Source organism: Phoca vitulina, unplaced genomic scaffold (genome assembly GCF_004348235.1).
Source record: "Phoca vitulina isolate PV1807 unplaced genomic scaffold, GSC_HSeal_1.0 scaffold44, whole genome shotgun sequence".
NCBI lineage: Eukaryota > Metazoa > Chordata > Mammalia > Carnivora > Phocidae > Phoca > Phoca vitulina.
Window position 1 is genome coordinate 8,431,298 of NW_022589747.1, and position 20,416 is coordinate 8,451,713.

The following is a 20,416-nucleotide window of genomic DNA, read 5'->3' on the forward strand; positions in this document are numbered from 1 at the left end:
CTGAGCCACCCAGGCGCCCTGTAGTAATTTTTTAAAGAAAATACTTGGATATTTTAAAATATGTCTGTGTAAGACTAGTCACAAGGATACTATTGATCATTGCACAAAGTAAAATCTGTTTCCAATAGTAGAAAATGACCCCAATAAATTATGATATATTCATAAAATATAATACTATGACATTAAAAGTCATGTTATAGATCAAGCTTTTTATTAGAAAAATATACCATGAGGGTGCCTGGGTGGCTCAGTCGGTTGAGCATCTGCCTTCGGCCCAGGTCATGATCCCGGGGTCCTGGGATCGAGTCCTGCATCAGGCTCCCTGCTTAGCAGGGAGCCTGCTTCTCCCTCTGCCACTCCTCCACTCATGCTCACTCTCTCTCTCTCAAATAAATAATTAAAACCTTTAAAAAAAGAAAAATAAATCATATACATTGCTAATTTTCCAAAAAAATATTGGATTGGTTTGCAAAACATGAAAAATAGTATGATTGAATTTTTGTAAACTAAATGTTTGTGTGTATGTGTGTAAAACACAGGTCCAATAAATTGTAACCTCTGTGCATGAGAAAAGTCAAAATCCACCTGTAATGGTTGTGCATGAGACATTAAATTGCACTAAGAAGAGTCAATTGCATTTCCATTTTTATTATTTAAATGTAATTTTCACATTCTTATTTTGGAAAAAGACCACACCATAAATTTTGTGTCTGGCTTGGCACAAGCTAAGAAAGAAATAACTCAAAAAGATTTTAGGGGGAACTCAGTCATAACAATTCAAAAGTTATGAGAGAAGGATGGGCAAATTTGTAAAGGGGCCAAGAGAGTTTTGTGAGAAACAGAAGAAAATCTCTTCCTTCTGTTTTGAAGTTCAACATTATGGGAAAATTCCCAGTGGGTGGAAATACCGTGTAGGCAGCCCACTCGCTCTCTCAACAAGATAATCACCACATGAGATGCAGGATAATGGACTCATAAAGTGTGCTGAACACTAGGGCATCCAGGCACAGCACATGGCTGATGCTAAAACTCGACCAACACTGCTTCTAACACCTCTCCTTCTAACCCAAGCTCATTGTTTGGGGAAAGCACTGTTCTAAGTGATCTCGGGCAGCTAAGTTATGTGGTCATGACTTGGTGTGTGTGTGCATGTGTGTGTATGCATGCTCACGTATGTTTGTCCTTATATGCTGAAAGAGTTCTGTGGTGAAGCATAATATGGAAAAGCAAGAGCAAAAGAAAAAAAAAAGCAAATAGAAAAATGCCAACAGTAATTTTCTTAGAGTAATTGGTGACTTTGCTTGCTTGTTTTAGAACTTATTTTCTTCTGTGTTTTGGAGAAAACTTTGGAACCATGCCAGTCATAAAATGGATTACTCTCCCTTCTACTAATTTATGCAACACATATAAGATACAAAATTCAAAGTAATATTTTTCTAATCAGCTCACAAAATGGTTGAGGCAGCTTTTGAGCAAACTATATCGTTTGTTTGGTTGATTGGTTTCTTTTTTCTCTCTCATTTCTGCATTCTGAGAGTATTTATTCTTTCTGCAGATCTGTTTTGGGGGAACGATCAACATTTTTGCTGACTGCTTTCTGGAACTGAATCCTTTGGGAGCAATACCAGAGAGAGATAAGCCTCTAGGTTTCCATTTCAATAAATTACACAGGTTTTGTAAAAACAGAATCAGGACACCCATTTTACCCCTGCTTTCATGAATGTGGGAGAAGAATATAAGGAACAGGTTTCCTGTTCAATGCATGTGTGCCCCTGGTATAAGCCTTCTCCCTGTGCTTCCTTTTAAGGACCTAGGTTTGAGGAAATCTGTGGAAACTCCCAACCTAGACAGCAATAAAGGAAGAATTCCTATCCAGTCACACAAATTCTTAGTTTCCTTCTGTGCTTGTTTGTTTCTTTTGTTTTGTTTTTCACATTTTAGTGAGGATTTGAAAGTTACAAAAATGTGCCAAGCAGTCAAAAGGTAAAGTTAAATAAAATTGATTGTGAAACTGTTTATTTTTACTCATATAAGCCCTGGGTCTTTATAATAAAAGAGAATCAGAAGAATTTTGGTTAAAGTGGTAGACTATATTTGTTTCTTTTTTTCTCTTTTCCAAAAATCTGCTAAAATGACAATAAATAATTTCTACAAGACCTTAACCCATGGGGACAAAAATTACAAGAGAAAAGAACAGTAGGCAAGAGGTTTCAACTAATATTTTGAATACCCAAAGTGGATAGAGGTGTGTTGGCAACCACGGCAATCGATGTTCTATAGCCAAGCACCTGCAGAGGGGACTGGGGAAGTGAACACAACCACCCCTTTCCCACAGAAATCCCATGGGCTGCGCACCTGTGAGCACCAGGAACACAACAGTGATGATGAGAAAGGGAACTGAGAAAGAGGAACTGACAGAAAAGTGTAGAGCAATTCGAACCACAGACTCTTCCCCCTCCCTAGGCAATGAGGCAGGAATTAAAAGTTTGTTACCTGAAAACACTTCAAACCTATGGAAAGAAAATAAATTAGTGGAAGGTTATAAAGGAGACTACAGAAACCTCAGCCAGCCAGCAGTCTGTCCTCATGTTGGACGCCCTCATCTCTACCCCTCTCCACTCCAGTCACAAGATAGAGGCTTCTCTGAAGATATTAAGCAGCCCCAGGGAAAATGCCTCCAGCACTGAAAACGGAAGGCACCCCCCCAAAAATGTCCTCCCACAACCTAATCTCTTGAGAGTGGTTTATTTTTTCATTGCAGGTGTTCGATAAATAATTGCATAACTAACTCATTCATCCAATAAGCATTAAATGGTTGCCTACAATACTCTAGGTATTGGATATGGATATGGATATGGATATGGATAAAGCAATAAATAAAGTCCCTCTCTTGTTGCAACTTATATTCTTGTAAAGAAATGACCAAAAATAAACAACGAAATTAATTAATGAATTTTAAAAAGACCCAACAAATAAATAATATGGCAGTTGGTGGGAGGGTATAGGGAGAACCAAAGCAGGTTAAGGGCATAACAGTATTGGGGTGGAAATTTACTGTTTTATGTGAGAATGTTCAAGAAGCAGCAAGGCAAGAGGAATGTAGGTGTGAGGGAGAGTCCAAAAAGCTGGAACCCCAGTCACATGACCTTTTTTAAAAGCAATGATAAGCCCTTTGGCCTTCCTCAGAATAGCTGGAAAGCCGCTAGGAAGTTTCAAGCTGAGAACAAAAAGGATCAGACTTGCATTTTCGAAGGTTCCTTCTTGCCAGTGTGTGGGGAAGAGACCCTCTTTGTTCTGCTCGCCATCCCATGAGGAACAGCAAGGAGGTCTGAGATTTGTAGCTCCTCACAATTCCAGCAGAGTTAGCTTTGCTGCCTCCTGGCAGAGTTAGCCAGAAGACGGTTGGAAAAGGTGGGGAACAGGCGGAGGGAGAAGCTAGATCTTTTTCTCCCTCTTTCTCGGTTTCAGGCAGCAACTTTGTGGTGCCAGAACTCACTGTACAGACCCCACATGATTCTAGGTTTCCTGTACAACAGCTGGTTTTCAGAGTCTGGAAGCATCATCTCACCCAGTAGTACCCCCAGCCTTAGGGTCATTTCCCCACAGTCCCATTCACCTGTTCAGCTCTCCCATCACTATGTAAGCAATTTCCTGTAAAAATCCCTCTATGTGAAGTACCTAGAGAGGTTGTGGTTGTCCTGGCTGGACCCTGATTGATTCAGCGTCTACTGCCATTATCCGGGCAAGAATGATTGAGGTTTGGACTAGGATTCGATGGCTAGAGACCAAAACAGGAAAGCAGAAAAACAGACACTCAGGGATCGAGGGAAAATTTCCAAAAAGTTATAATTACCTTTGGAGAGATACAAAAATATACTATAAACATGAAAAAGAACCCAATGCTATGATAAGAAAAAAAATAAGACAATGTTATTTAAAATTGAAAACCTAGATTAAACAAAAAAAAATTAATAAAAGGGTGCTATGAACTAAATGCTGGTGGCCCCCCAAACTATATTTTGTAGCCCTAAACCCCAATATGATGGTTCTAGGAGGTGGGGTCTTTGGGAGGTAATTAGATTTAGATAAGGTGTTGAGGATAGGGTCTCCATGATGGGATTAGTTCCCTTAGAAGAAGAGAGAGACCAGAGCCCTCTCCCATTCTCTCTCTGTGATATGAGAACACGGCAAGAAGATGGCCACCTACAAACCAGGACGGGAGCTGTCACCAGAGATGGTATCTACCAGCATCCTGATTTTGGACTTCCAGCCTCTAGAACAGTAAAAAATAAATGTTCCTTGTTAAGCCACCCAGTCTATTGTATTTTTGTTATTACAGCCTGAAATGACCTGGACAAAGAGTTGAAGTCTGAGAAATTACCAAAAAGCAGAACAAAGCAATGACGGAGACTAAAATTAGCGAAGAAATGGAAATCAGGGACTAATCTTGAAAGTCCAGTTTCCCATAACAGGATTTCAAGAGTGTGAGAACAAAGAAATCAATGAAGCAGATATTATTTAACAAAGAATACCATATTTACTCAACTTTCAAATCTGTAAGAAAATGTCAGCTGCCTGATTTCAAATTTTCCCACACATGAGCAATTAAAAGCACACAGGAACTACACCTTCAGTCTTACTACACAACAGAGATTACCATAAACGTTAAACCCAATTCCAAATTCCAACAAAGCTTCTACCATCACCAAGCCTTTGAGTGTGAAGACCAGGGAAGGGGTGACTCAAGACACTTGGTGGAAGTGTAGAGAAGCATAGGGGGTGTAGGAAAGCAGAATAAATCACTCCATAAAGAGAAAGTTTGGGGGCGCCTGGGTGGCTCAGTCGTTAAGCGTCTGCCTTCGGCTCAGGTCATGATCTCAGGGTCCTGGGATCGAGCCCCGCATCGGGCTCCCTGCTCGGCGGGAAGCCTGCTTCTCCCTCTCCCACTCCCCCTGCTTGTGTTCGCTCTCTCGCTGTGTCTCTGTCAAATAAATAAAATCTTTAAAAAAAAAAGAGAGAGAAAGTTTGACAGTAAAGGTCAAAATACTTAACATCACTCAGGACTTGCTAAGTCATAGTGCTAACCGCAGAGCAAGGCTGAAAGTGAGTGAGACCAAAATGGCGGCCATAAGGAAGCAGAGCTTCTGTGAAAGAATCTGCTTCATAGAAAAGAGGTTGGTGCTTTTGGAGGCATAAGGGAAAGAGGAAATAGGAAGGGAAGTTAAGTGTTCTGGGTAGAAGAATATTGTGTTAATGTTATAAGTTCGAACAGTAAAAAGAAAGCAGCTAAAAATGGGACGAGAAAGGGAAAAGTAGAATAAGATAATCAATTGTTATCTAGGTAATAAGTAGGAGTCAAGGATACTTCTAAAAACTGATAGATGAGATAGTAAAATGTTAATTACAAAAAAGGAACTGGGAGTACAATAAAGGAAACTTCTAGGATAATAATACAAGTTTTGCTAAATACCAAATGAAATTATTTTTAAAAAGCACTAGTGGACATATCAAAGAGACCATATGACAGGAAAACATACACCCACATAACTGAATTATGCCAAAAACCATATGAATTTAGAAGAGGAACCCAAGCTCCAGAAAAGAACCCAGCCTAACCAAAACCTCGATTGCAGCCCCGGAGACCCTAAATGGAGGCCTGACTAAGCCACAACTGAACACCTGACCCACAGAAACTATGAGAATTTAATGAATGTGGTTATTTTAAGGCACAAAGTTTGTGATGAATTAGTACACAGACATGGAAAAAGAATACAGAAGTCTACAAGAAAAATAAAATAGAACTGATGTCATTATGCGCTTAGAAAATGCTGCTCTTTTGATGGAAGTAAAGATATTGGAATATGTGGGAGAAAATTATGTAGAAATAAATAGAGAAATCAATCAATCAATCAATCAATCAGAGGTAAGGAGTATTAATTCCAGGAACATATTAAGAATTTTATAAGAAAGGAGAAATATTAACCATGTGGCTCAAAAGTACATTTTTATACTATTATAAATACTGATATTGATTTATCTGTAAATTATAATGTAACTAATGTGGGATACAAAGGCCAAAGAAATGTAGCTTAAATTAAAATCTCCGTATAGCTTGCAGCCCGCTCTAGGTATCTGAAACATGCAGAGCATGACCTTCCTCAAGGAACTCATGGCCGCCTTAGTATCTTAATGTTTAAAAAGTAGCCTTATCTTGGCAGCAGTTGGCCCTTCAAGGTCCTGAAAGCCTTCCTTCCAGATTCCTTGGAGACTTGCGCTATCCCTACCTCCACAAATTAAAAAGTATGCAATCTCTCTTTCTCTCTGGCAAATAAATAAACAATAAAATCTTGAAATATATATATATATATAAAAAGGACGCCTGGGCAGCTCAGTTGTTAAGCGTCTGCCTTCAGCTCAGGTCATGGTCCCAGGGTCCCAGGATTGAGTCCTCCACTGGGCTCCCTGCTCAGCAGGGAGCCTGCTTCTCCCTCTGCCTGCCACTCCCCCTGCTTATGCTCTGGCTCTCTCCTTCTCTCTCTCTGGCAAATAAATACATAATAAAATCTTTAAAAATATATATATATTTAAAAAAAAGTATACAATCAGTTACTCCTCACAATCCCAGTATTGCTCTTTCTGCCCACAGGTCCTGTCCCACGAATAGGGAAGGGGTGAAGGTATAGGCAGGAAAGATAGGAGGCCCCTGACTTCCCTGACTAGGCTCCAAAACTATTCCTGGCAGGTGGAGATGCTGGGACAGAACAAACCATGGGAACAAACCAAGATGGCACACAATCTCAAGGCCACAAGCTTCCCAATCAATTTTGTTCTCAACAAAATATCGGCCACTAAAAACCCTCCGTGGCAAACCATTCAAGTCCCTCCTCACACTAGAGAGCTTTTGTCTTTCCTTTCTGCTCTCACCTTCACTTAATAAACCTTCACATCACTTCATCCTTTTTTGTCTGCGAGGTTTCTTCTTCGACTCCGTGTGACAAGAACCCTGCAATCCTGCAACATAACTGTGTTGGGTGATGTGGATTGTAGGAGAGAAATGCAAGAAGCCGATGTACTATGTCTAATGGGAATAAATCAAGAAAAAAAAAATAAGTTTTTTTGTTTTTGTTTTTGTTTTTTAATGTGGAGGTATACCAATGGAATTGGCAAGAAGAGTTGAAGCAGATCACCCCCTGGGAGCAGGTCTTTCAAGGTGGGAAGAGATGGCATGGAGTACTGCTATTTTTTATGATAAGACATTAACAGTTTTACTTGAACTATGTGCAGATAAATTTTTTATTGTATTTGGTTTTAAGCAGCGGCTTACTAGACCCACCTCTTAACCACTCATTTTCAAGTTTACTTTCACATTTTACATGATTTTACATGTTTAGGAATCTCGCATGCCAGTTAATCAACACAACCATTATTAAAAATTGAATTCCATAAACATACAATTAAGTAAATTATGCTTAAAACGTAATAAATACTCAAAACTCATGACTTCCTAACTATTTTACTACATTTTACTATCGGTGTATTTTTGAGATTACTTATGGCTATTGTGTTTATGATAGAAATATGATAGAATGGTGTGAAATGTGCATTTCTTCCCAATTTCTCACTACTGACATCCGGTTGTAGTCTGAATTGGCCATGGTGGGAGTATTTGCAGCGTGGAAATGAACAAATGCCTCAATTCAGAGCTTGGCTATTGTGTTTTTATTGTCTAAACTTCATAAATTGGGGAACAAAATGTTAATAATCAAGACTAAATTTAACATCGTGCCACATTTGTAGCTGCCATCATGTGAATAGCACAAAAGTCTTCAGAAATATTCTTCCAGTGTTTGAAAACTATTATTCAATTCAGCAAAGAAGCTCCCTGACATATGAGAACAAACATCTACATTATTTCACTTCTGCCTCACTTGTTACCACAATGAAAACATCAACCAACATTCTGTCAGAACTATGCTCACTCATCAGTTGCAAGAGTAGATTGGCTACAGATAGAAAAGTTTGGCAAAATATCAGTGAAAGCCTTCTCTGAGAAATCAACTGACTACTTGGAATTTCAATGAAGAATATTGTATATTTTATTATTATTTATAAATTAATGCTGCAATCCCTTATATCAATAAAATCTAGGGCCCCTGGGTGGCTCAGATAGTTAAGCATCTGCCTTCGGCTCAGGTCATGATCCCAGACTCCCGGGATCGAGTCCCGCATCGGGCTCCCTGCTCAGCGGGGAGCCTGCTTCTCCCTCTGCCTCTCTTTCTCTCTCTCTCTCTCTGTCTCTTATGAATAAATAGGTAAAATCTTTAAAAAAATAAAAATAAAATAAAATCTATAAAAACTTCTGTACATATTAATACATGCCTTTTTTATTCATAACCCCAGTTGTTAAAATGTACTAACATGTTAAGCATAATATAATTCATTGAGCTCTATTACAAGAACTTTCTGTTCCCTCATTTCTCTTTGTCCAGGATTATGTATAATTTTAAATAAATAAATTGGAACCTCCTTGTCCAGAATTAAAACATTATGACACTCCAGATTGAAAGTGGCCCCAAAATGAAACACAATAAATAAATGCTGATGCAAAGTCCTTAAAAGTGACTTGCCTTATATTTCAAGAGCCTTAAAAATACTCAAAATTTTTACCAACTAGTTATACATTTAAATACATTTCACAATTGGGACATCTAGGTGGTTCAGTCAGTTAAGCATCCCACTCTTGATTTTGGCTCAGGTCATGATCTCAGGGTCCTGAGATTAAGGCCCATGTGGGCAGTATGCTGGGTGTGGAATCTGCTTGAGATTCTCTCTCTCCCTCTCCCTCCCGCCCCCCCACTTGCACGTGCTCTCCCTCTCTATAAATAAATAAATAAGTAAATTTCACAATGGAAATTATTGGAAAGGTGCATAGTATCTATGTAATAAGATGTTCATATCATTACTCACCAAAACAAAACTTATGGGAAATTCAATATTTAAATTTAGGTAAGGGTTAAAGTAATCATAATACATCTATGTGGTAAAATACTCTGTAATTAATAACGAGGTAATTTTTATGAAATTATGTAATTTACAGTAAAATATTTAAAATGCACAAAAATAATATATAAAAATCTCAAATATCAAAGAAAAAATAAATAGAATAAAAAATAACATCAACCTGTTAATTATTATTACTGGGATGTGTGGTTATTTTCATTTTTGTATCTTTTCACATATCAACGATTACCAAATTTCTCCAATAGTACTCTCATAATGAAGAAAATATAACATTGAAAAATTATAAAAGGAAATTGTATAGAACATTTTCTGATCCTTGGAGAAAGAAGAACTTGCTATATTTAGAGACCATAAGATGATGAAGAAATTACATAAATAGGCAAAAGACATAAACTAGTGATTCAGTTTTTGTAAGAATGTGATATAGTAGTAAACAAGGACATGGGAAGATGCACAATCTCAGATAGTAGTGAAAAAGAGAAATAATATAAAATTAGTAAATAAAGACTAAGGCAGCATATGGACAAACTGACATGAAACAGTAACAAAAACGTCTGGATTATAAACTGGAATGAGGCCTTTTGGAAGTACATACACACATTATATTTGTGTGTGTGCATGCATAGGTACATACACATACACATACACCCGCATTTACTCATCATTCCTTATCACCGATGGAAAAACTTCAGTTCTAGATTTTTATCCTAAGCGAGAATTCCAAAACAGATAAATTTCTCACAATGTAAACTACTAGAGAAGAACCAAATATATAACAGGAAAATGGTAGGTTTAATCACATACATACAAACATATACACACATATTCACAAATGATATACATATGTATTATTATCTATTATACACCCAGTTAAATTGTGTTTAAAATTTTTCACTGAAAATCTTTATATCTGAATGGGGAAAGTATACAGTATTATGTGAAGTGAAACATAGTGTAAAATCGTAGAACCATGTAGGTAAAAAGTAATAATTAATACTCATTAAATAGTGTATGTTGAATACTATGCTCAATGTTCAAACATTTAATTTCATTTAATCCTCACAACTCTGAGTAAGTACAAATATTACCCCAATTTTATAAATGATAGAACTTCATAAACTAAAAATGACATATAATAATAGTTGAAATAAAATATAACAGATGTTAACAAAGGATTGTTTTCGATTATGAGTGAGTGTTTCTTTTTTTATGAGTGAGTTTTTCTTATTTTTGCTACTCTGTATTTTTTAGAGAATCTTATAAATTGGGACCTATTTTTTTGATAATTGGGATAAAAAGCAATGCACTTAATTTTTAAATTGGTTATTTGGCAATAAAAACATACATCAAATACATACAGTAAACAATGAGAAAATGTTTGATCTCAGATAATAGCAATAAAAGAAAACAAGTAGAAAGGTCATAAATAGTGTAATTGTATATTAATAGATCAATAGAATGTCAAGAACAAATATACATTAAAATGTCATTTAATAAGATAGTATTTTTAGTGCCTAACAGTTGTGTAAGAATATTTAAGGTAAATCCAAACAAATTAACTTCCAAATCAAACAAAAAATAAAACTGTAAAAATCTAAAAAAGGAAATCCAAAGTAATATAATAAAATATTTATCAGATCTGTATCATGAGAGCAATCTCAGCTTTGAAGCAGTAGAGGAAATCACAGAGGGATAAAGAAACATATTGGAATATAAAATATTTACAATCTGCAGAAGGAAAAAAATAAGAAGGAACAGACCAAGAAAAACATTTTTTAAAAAAAATTTGCAATTGGGAAAAAGCATTTATCAGTTTAATTTTGCATTTTAATTGACCTCTATATTAACATCCCATTAGATATTTTGGAAAATATTAAAATATGTCACACACAAAACTGTACACAGGCTTACAAATAGTAAACAAAATGTGAGAAAATATGCTCCTAAATAACCAAAATACAAATTAGAGCAATAGCTAAGTGTCTTTCACTTAATAGCAAAAAATATTGTATAAAAATGATACAAGCACCCAATGGATGTGATTACCATGAAATAATCTTGACTCAATTTAAATTTTACAGCCTTTTAGGGAAATTTTGTAGCACAAAACAATCTCACATTATTTGACTCCATACTTCCACTATGGGACTTTCATTTTATGAATTTATTCTAAGCCCAGTGAATTTAGTATCATGCTATTCTCACAGCCAACCTGAAAAATAGGTGTCACAGTCCCCATTTGGCAAAAGAGAGAGTCAAGGCTCAGAGCAATTTAATAAGTCTTCCAATACAGTTTTCAGAACTTTCTCTCTGCTTCCGAAGATCACGTTTCTTGCACTGATGCATGTTACTGCCAAGCAGTGAGGAAGTCCCCAGACAGTCTCCAAGGGACAAATGGGGAGCTGCAAGTTTCATATCTGGTAGGTCTGCTGCCATACTCCCATAGATTCAGGCTGCCTCTGTGGATCCACATGGTTCATCACTTATATTAAAAGCCAGACGGCATGGTGACATTTCCCCATGTCCTTCGTTCCACAGGATGACACTGAACCAGAGGGTCCAGATGACAAACAGCACGGGCAGTGGGTTGCCCAGCCACCAAGGAGCCAGTGCTAACTGCAGCCGCGTGGTTTTACAGGCTGCAACTACACCCAAAAGGGAATTAAGTGGTGTCGCATGTTTTACTGACACTAGAGGTGCAGATGAGAGAGGCTCACAGCAGCCTCCTGTAAGATAGGGATGAGGATGGGCAACTGCCTTGACACGTGCCTACAAGGCTGCTTATCTCCCCGTGTGCCAGTGCAATAGGCATGTTTGCAAAGACTTGGGTCAGGTTGCGGTGAAGCCTCCCTTACTTGACCTATATGGAAACGTGCGAGATCATCAGGGCCCTACAACGAAACTAACGTCCATGTTGCTTTTTCTTTCTTTCTGCTTGGTGCCTGCTTTTTCCTTATTGATCCATGTTCTACTGTTATTACTGGATAACCATCTTTCCAGTATGCCTCCAAATTCAAGAGTGGCATCCAAATCTATTTAGGGTTTCTGGACCTGATTTGTGCAGTGTGAATGCTGCAGGGCCATGCTGCTGGCAAGGCTACTGACATCCCTGGGGTCCACATACAGGGTTGGAATGAGCTACCGGTGTGTATTAAACAGAGTCACAGAACTTGAGTGTGGATTCTCCACTTAGAATATAACTAGTTGTTTTACTAGAAGACGCCCCATTGCAACCACCACCATTACCACGTTGCACAACTCCATGGGCATCTACTGAGTGGGACTGGTTTTATCCAGACACTGTTTCAAGTAAGTGTTGTCATCTGTCTGCTGGATTCTCTCTGTCAGCAGCAATCATGAGGCAAGATGAATTCTTGGGCTAGAAGGTTTCTCACAGCAGGGGCTTCTACAATACCTGCTTATATGGCTTATGTGATAGGACATCTCTACCGAGATGTTTTTATGGTCAGATAACCGCTGGATAGAAAATTCACATAGTGCAAGGGGCAAAAACCCTGAACTTCCTTTTTTTCTCTACTTGTGGGCTCTGATAACCAATATCTATCAACAGCAGTTCACTGAGTAAAGGTATTGTATTAGTTTCCTAGGGCTGTGTAACAAATGATCATACACTGGGGGCTTAAAACCCAGAAATGTATTCTCTCACAGTTCTGGGGGCTAGGATTCTGAAATCCAAGTGTGGGCAAGATTGGTTCTTTCTGGAGGTTCTGAAACCCTGAGAAAGAATTTGTTCCATACTTCTTGCCTAGCTTCTGGTAGTTGCCAGCAATTCTTGATTCTTGGCATTCCTTTGCTTGTAGATGCATCATCTGATCTCTGGCTCCATCTTCACATGGTGTATTCATCAGGGCCCTCCAGAGAAACAGAGCTGATTATGCAGTTATGCCATTATTGAGGCAGGCACATCCCAAGATCTGCAGGGGGAGTCAGTAAGGTGGAGACCCACGAGAGCCAGTGGTGTAGTCCCAGTCCAAGTGAAAACCTGAGAACCAGGAGAACCGATAGAGTAGGTCTAGTCTGAAGGTTGGGAGGCTTCAGACCCAGAAGAGCTTAAGTTTCAGTTTGAGTCCAAAAGCAGGGAAAAGGCTGATGTCCCAGTTCAAGGCAGTCAAGCAGGAAATAATTCTCCCTTACTGCATGAAGGGTCAGCTTTTTTGTCTTATTCAGGCTTTCAGCTGATTAGGTGAGGCCCACCCACATTAGGAGGGGCAGTGTGCTTTACTAAGTCTACTGATTCAAATGCTTATCTCAACCTAAAATACCCTCACAAAAAAACACCCAGAATAATATTTGGCCAAAAATCTGGACACTCATGACCCAGTCAAGTTGAGACCTAAAATTAACCATCATGCATGGCATTCTATCTGTGTGTCTGTGCCTTAAACTCCCCTTCTTATAATAGAACTAATCAATGGATTAGGGCAATTAATAATTATTAGTTATAATTAATTGTGACTTGATTACATCTACAAAGACTCAATTTCTAAATTAAATCACTTTTACAGGTACAGGAGTTAGGATTTGAACGTATCTTTTTGAGGGACACAATTGAACCCACAACAAGTATCAATAGATAAAAGCCACTCAACGTCTAGCAAATTGCATCCGCATGGGACAATAGACCTTTACTGGAATCATTTGAATATTTTGATGAAAGACAGGAGCAGAGGCCACCTATGCTGTGGCTCTCTTGGCATCCACAGTGAGGGCTTTATCAACTCTGAACATGTTAAAGTGAATTTGATATGGACACAAAATTGTGTAGTTCCTGGAATGTTATAGTGACGATTCCAACCAGACAAGCAATTTCCCTTTCCTGATAGAGCCATGATAGAAAAACAAGAGGGAAAATACTGGTAGTTATGGCTGGTGTGGGTGTAAAGTGGTACAACCACTTTGGAAAGCTGTCCGGCAGTGTCTACTAAAGTGAAACACACGGCTACTCTGTGAAACCACAATCCCCTACTAGATATATACCCAAGAGAGATGAGTGCATACTTGCACCAGAAGACATATACAAGAGCATGCACAATTGCAAAGAACTGGAAACAGCCCAAATTTCCACCCACCAAAAAAACCAATAAATGTATTATTGTATGTTCATACAATAGAACACTTACCAGCAACAAAAATAAGAATGAACTATTGATACCACAACAACATGGATGAATCTCACAGACAAGTATGGAGCAACAGAAGCCAGACAGAAAGACTTATAAGATGTATGATTCATTTGTATGCCGTTCAAGAATAGGCAAAACTAATAGGTGGTGACAGCCATCAGGTTGTAGTTACCTCTTGGAGGGGGTACTGACTAGAAAGGGCACAAGGGAACCTTCTGGGGAGATGGAAATGTGCCACATCTTGGTGGTGTTTTTATGTGTGTATATGAATAATGTAAAAACTCATTAAGCTATACATTTAAGATGTGTGCACTTTACTGGGTGTATTATGTACCTCAATAAAACACTAAAAGATTAATGTATTGGAGCCCTACTACATGACAAGCATTATTCTAGGCGCAGCAGTACAATAAAACAAAGTCTCAGTTCTCATGGAACTTACATTCTAGGGAGAGAAGACATTTTATAAACTAATAAAAACAAATGTACAAACTCTGTGGGGGGGGGATGCCCACACACGTACAGAAAGAGAGAAAGAGACAAAAGGAGAATGAGCAAGAGAGAGGGAATGGCATGGTGACAGGTAATGAGTGAAAATGAATTAGATACAAGGAGATAAATTGATAAGGTAGCAGTTAAGCAGAGGCCTGAGTGGAGTATGGAGGCAGCCAGGAAACTATCCAGATGGAGGAACGTTCAGGCTGAAAGACCAGCAACTACTGAGCTGGGCTAGTGTGGGGACCACAGAGGAACAGCAAAGTCACTGGCGAGAGTGGACCAGAGTAGGAAAACTAGAGCATGGGAAGAGTGAGATCCATGGGGATGTGATGGAAATGGTGAGATTTAGGAATATTTCTGATAGAGCCAGTAGGATTTATTGATGGATTTGAAGTAGGATTTTTTAAAAGAGCATATTTTTATTTTGGGTTTGATTGTCTCATAATGCAGATTTGAAGAAGAAAGTCAGTTCTGTTGTGACCTTATTGATCTGTGATTCTTACTAGATATCCAAGTGCCATGCGCAGGCAGGCAGCTAGACAAACATGTCTAGTCACAAGAGTGGTCTACACTGGAAGTTTCTATTTGTAATTTCATGGCATATATTTGTTTTTTGCTTGTTTGTTTGTCTTTAAATAGTGGGGCTGGATAAGATCGACAAGAGAGAGCCTGAGGGGATGGAGAGGTTGGAAACGGTTGGGTTTAAAAAGAAACAACTGCTATAGAAATACTTGACTTCTTAAATTATGTGCCTGCATACCTTTGATAAAACAAAACCTAAAAATAAATGTAATAGTTAATTACATTTACTCTCACAGTTAATTAAGTTCTGTACACATTATATCCATATCTTCCCTCCAAGTTCATTTTTCTTCTTGCTGAAATACATCTCAATATTTCAGCAGTTGTCAAACCTCTTGGTCTTTTTATATCTGAAAATATCTAAATTATCTTGAATGCTAATTTAGTTGATATAATGGGATATTCAGTAGGAAAACTCAAGGCACCAAAGTCCAAAGTAACTTCTAAGACAGACAACCCACTTAGGTGTACACATTTTCACAGGAAATGGTTCAGCAGTTTTGAACAACCTTGTAGATGTCCCAGGGGGAGGACTCTGTCTGCCATCCTACCTGGGGCAATCGTGGGGTGAGGTGAAGCTGAATCCTAATATCAAATTCCAATTGGATGATAGGGAAAACATAGTATGTGGGCTGTGAAGTGGACACTGAGGATTGGCTTCTGAACCCCACCTGGGAAATGTGAAGAGCCAGAGACAGCAGGTTAACTGCTAACAGGAGAGCTGAGGGAGAGGTGACCAGATTAAGATCAGCCAGCAACCCCAGAGTTGGTCAAGGAAGCATGAACTTTACTCATGGGCCAAATGTGGGCCATGCCCTGAGAACGCTGACGTGAGTCCGTTGAGGTCCTGTCCATCAGGCTTCCCATGGGAGCGGGGCTTCAGTACCAGAGGCTGAAGGTGGCACATTAGATTCTTAGTGGGTAAAGGCAGAGGGTAAATGCAGCTACAGGAAAGAGAACATCAGGCCACGTCAGTCAGGTGCATGTGAATCAGAGCCAGCTTCAAACATTACTCAACCCAGAAAGTAGAGAGCTGGCTCTTAACAAGTCCATTGAAAATTTCCTGTCCCCCTACTTGGCCTCTTCCCCACCAACCTCAGCTGGGAGGAGGAGAGTGACATAATTTTGAACGAAATTAAGAGCTTTAACTATGGGATAAGACTGGCCAGTGTAAGAACTGGTTTGAAAATGTGTTTCATATCTTGAAGTGCCCATAAAACATTTTAGTAATTTAAGAGTGCTCAGAAAGATCATGAGGCCACCCATTTTGAGAGAGGAAAAGGACTTCTTTCCCTGGAAATATTTAAAGGGAGAGTGGCATACCAACTACATTTCATTTGCAATGATGTCATTCTCCCAGTTGAGCTTGTCCAACATACAGGCTAAATTAGCTACATCAGCACTTTGAAAATATGATCCCCATTTACCAATGCCTACTGTTTGCTGTCAGTATGTTTATTCCTTTGTAAATTATTGCTCATTTTCCTCAGCATGAATATTAGATTTTCTTTATATCCTGAATATTCTGCAGTATGTTATGAGTCTAGATGTGGATTTGTTTTTCTTTAACTGTCTTGAAGAGCTTAGACTGTTCTTTTGATCTCAGATCTCAAATAATTTTGTTTGATTATTTCAATGCTGAAAGTTATCTCTTAAAATATTGTGTCTTCATCATTTCTTCTATTCTGGAGCTCTCGTCAAATATATATGGGAGATTCTCAAACTGTTACCAAGTCCCTACATTACTTCACATTTCTGGTTCTAGCTCTTGCAGTAACACCTGAACTAATTCCTTAGCACTAGCTTCTAGTTCACCATTTCACTATGCAATTGTGTCTAGTCTAAAATCCCTCCCATATAGTTTTTTTAAGTTTTATTTCTAAGATTTAACTGATTTTTATTTATATCTTGCTGTTTTTAGGTTTTCTGCTTTTTAAATATATCATTGCTCACATTTTTCATAGAAGCTATTTTTTTCTATATCTTTTTTTACATTCTTAAATATAATTATTGCAAATATTTGTCCAACTATTCCAAATAACTTTATCTACAATAAATTTAATATTTTATTTCTTAATATTGTCCTATGTCTTTTATCATAAAAGATTCTATGCATTTTATGCATTTTTGCAAGCTTGTGTTTGGAGAAGTTTTTGTTTGTTTTTCCTTTTATTTTCTTTTTCTTATTCTCTCTGTTTACCTATTTTTATGTAGAGATTTTTGTGTTTCCTCCACTTAGTCTCCCAGATACCAGCTTAGAAATAGGTAATTTTAGGAATCCTAGTCCATATTCATATTGGGGACAATATTATTTGAACGATGTGTTTTGGTCAATGCTATTAAGCAAGTGGGCGTATTGGTCCCGGTGTGGACATGAAACTAGGCCTTTGTCCAGCTGACTTCCAATGCCAAAATCTTCTAAAAATAAGACTTCATTTGTTTTTCTGTCAGAAGGCTCACCCCTCACCCAACTTCAAGTTGTGAGCCTGGTTCTAGAATCTTTACTCAGCAGTGCTAAACCCTGCCATTGCTGTGCCCATAGCCACATTCCAGTAACCTTTGTCATCAACTTATTTCCTGTTTTGTATTTTTAAAATATTTTTTCTATTATTGTTTTGAGTTGAGGATGTAGAAAGCACCAAAGCATGAACTTAGTATAACATTTTGACCAGAATCTCATCCATTCTAACTAACTGAGTTGAATACTTGGTTCATTTATTTCATCTCTCCTTTTGAAACGAAAGCAGCCCCAGCTAACATAATAAGACAAGAAAAAGAAATAAAGCATATACTGATTTGGAAGGAAAAAAATAAAACAGTCTTTGTTTGTAGATGACATGATTGTCTATGTAGAAAATCTGAAAGAATCAGCCAAAAAACTCCTGGAACTAATAGCAAGGTTGCAGGGTACAAGGTTAATAATATACAAAAGGTCAGCCATTTTCCTATGTAACAGTAAATAAACAAACGGAATTTAAAATGTAAAATGCAATACCTTTTACATTAGCACCCCCCAAAATAAAATACTTAGATATAAATCTAACAAAATATGTACAAGATCTATATTAGGAAAACTATAGAACTAATGAATGAAATCAAATAAATAAATAAATGGAGAGATATTCCATGTTCATGGATGGGAAAACTCAATATTATCAAGATGTCAGTTCTTCCCAACTTGATCTATAGATTCAATGCAATTCCAATCAAAATCCAAGCAAGTTATTTTCTGGTGATTGACAAACTGATTCTAAAGCTTATGTGGAAAATCAACAGACCAAAAATAACCAACAGAATATTGAAGAAGAACAAAGTTAAAGGACTGACACTACCCAATTTTAATACTTACTTTAAGCTGCAGTAATCAAGATTGTGTGGTGTTGGCAATAGACAAATAGATCAATGGAACAGAATAGAGAGCCCATAAAGAGACCCACATAAATAGTCAACTAATCTTTGACAAAGGAGCAAAGACAACACAATGGGGCAGAGATTTTTTTTTAACAAGTGGTGCTGGATCAACTAGACATGAACATGTAAAACAAACAAACAAACATAAAACAGACTTCATATAACCTGAAAGATTAACTCAAAATGGACCACAGAGCTAAATGTAAAATATAAAACTATAAAACTCCTAGAAGATAACATAGAAGAAACTCTAGATGACCTTTCATTTGGCGATGACTTTTTTTCCCCCACAGGGAGTGCTTCTATGTTAAAAAGTTTAGAAGGTGGAAATAGCTCTTGGAGTTGTATTCTGAAGATTTGTTCAGGAAGGTCAATGTTAGCAGGCTTCATTCTCTCGGGGACTCAACAGCAGGTAAGTAGAGGACTGGGGACAACAGCTTCTTCTGGAGGAGAGAGAGCCTAGTGGAGATTAGTGTAGAATGCACCAGAAGCTCTTTTATGTCAAACTTCCTTTGGGATCCAGCTTTACCAATAAGCTTGTTGCTTCTGAATATAGGGTCTTCTCATCCATGCTTTGAGCATCACAGAAAACAAACAATTTCCTTCCTTCAATTTTCTCAAGTTGGCTATTTATCATGACAACAGAACAAAGGGGGATTGACCTTTTAAAATTAATGCTGAGATTGTCAGTCATGACAATCCCCCAACTATAATTGCAGATATACCAATAATAGCATCAATCATGGTTGCAATGGCACCTCCATGAAGGAATCCAGGTGCTCTTTGCAGGTAAGGACCTCCTTGAAATATGCAAACTATCCTTTCTTTAACATGATTATGGAATATCACATATTCAAGGCCCAGGCCTTCCTTAAAGCTTCTGGGGAAGAGCTGGGCCTATGACACTTGTTATTTTACAGGTTTTGTGTCACAAAAAAAAAAAAAAAGGTTTTGAAGTCTTTAATACTTCAAGTTGATTTACATTTATATGAAAGCAAACGTTTCTAGAAGCCATCTTCACATTTCTTCATGAACCGGTTAAAGAGGAGTCTCATGTCCTTGCTCCAGCTGGGCATGGGAAAGAATGGTTCCTATTAATGATCTCAGAAGAAAACTACCTCTGCACAGCTGCATGGTCCGTCACTAGGGGGTAACACCTCCCTGTGGGGGAACAACCCCCACTCACCCCTCCCAGGCAAATGCAGTTACAAGGAACAGCTCCACAGCATGGCCCCCAGGGTGCCCAAGCTCTACCAGGATGGCTGCCTGGCCACCTTTCCACTCACTTGCTCCTATCCATTCATGAAGGGGCATGTAACAACCAGCAATGACTTTTTAGATACAACACCAAAGGCACAATCTATGGAAGAAATAGTTGATAAAATGGACATCATTAAAATTAAAACTTTCTGTTCTTTAATAGACATTGTCAAGAAAAATAAAAAGACAAGCCACAGACTGGAAGAAAATATTTGCAAAGACATATCCAATTAAGAACTATTATCCAAAATATGCAAAAATTTCTTAAAATTCAGCAGTAAAAAAACAATCTCATTAAAAAATGAGATGTCATTAACAGACATCTCATCACAGAAGATATACACATGGCAAATAAGCAGATGAAAAGATACTCCATATCATATGTCATCAGGAAAATGCAAATTAGAACAATGAGATACTGTTGCATACCTATTAGAGTGGCCAAAATGTGGTGCTCGCTTCGGCAGCACATATACTAAAATTAGAGTGGCCAAAATGTG

General features: G+C 37.9%; 1 pseudogene; it reads right to left on the bottom strand.

The window, feature by feature from the left end:
• Positions 1-18,844: 18,844 nt before the first annotated feature.
• LOC116648508 lies at positions 18,845-19,732 on the bottom strand (annotated as a pseudogene).
• Between the last annotated feature and the right edge of the window lie 684 nt (positions 19,733-20,416).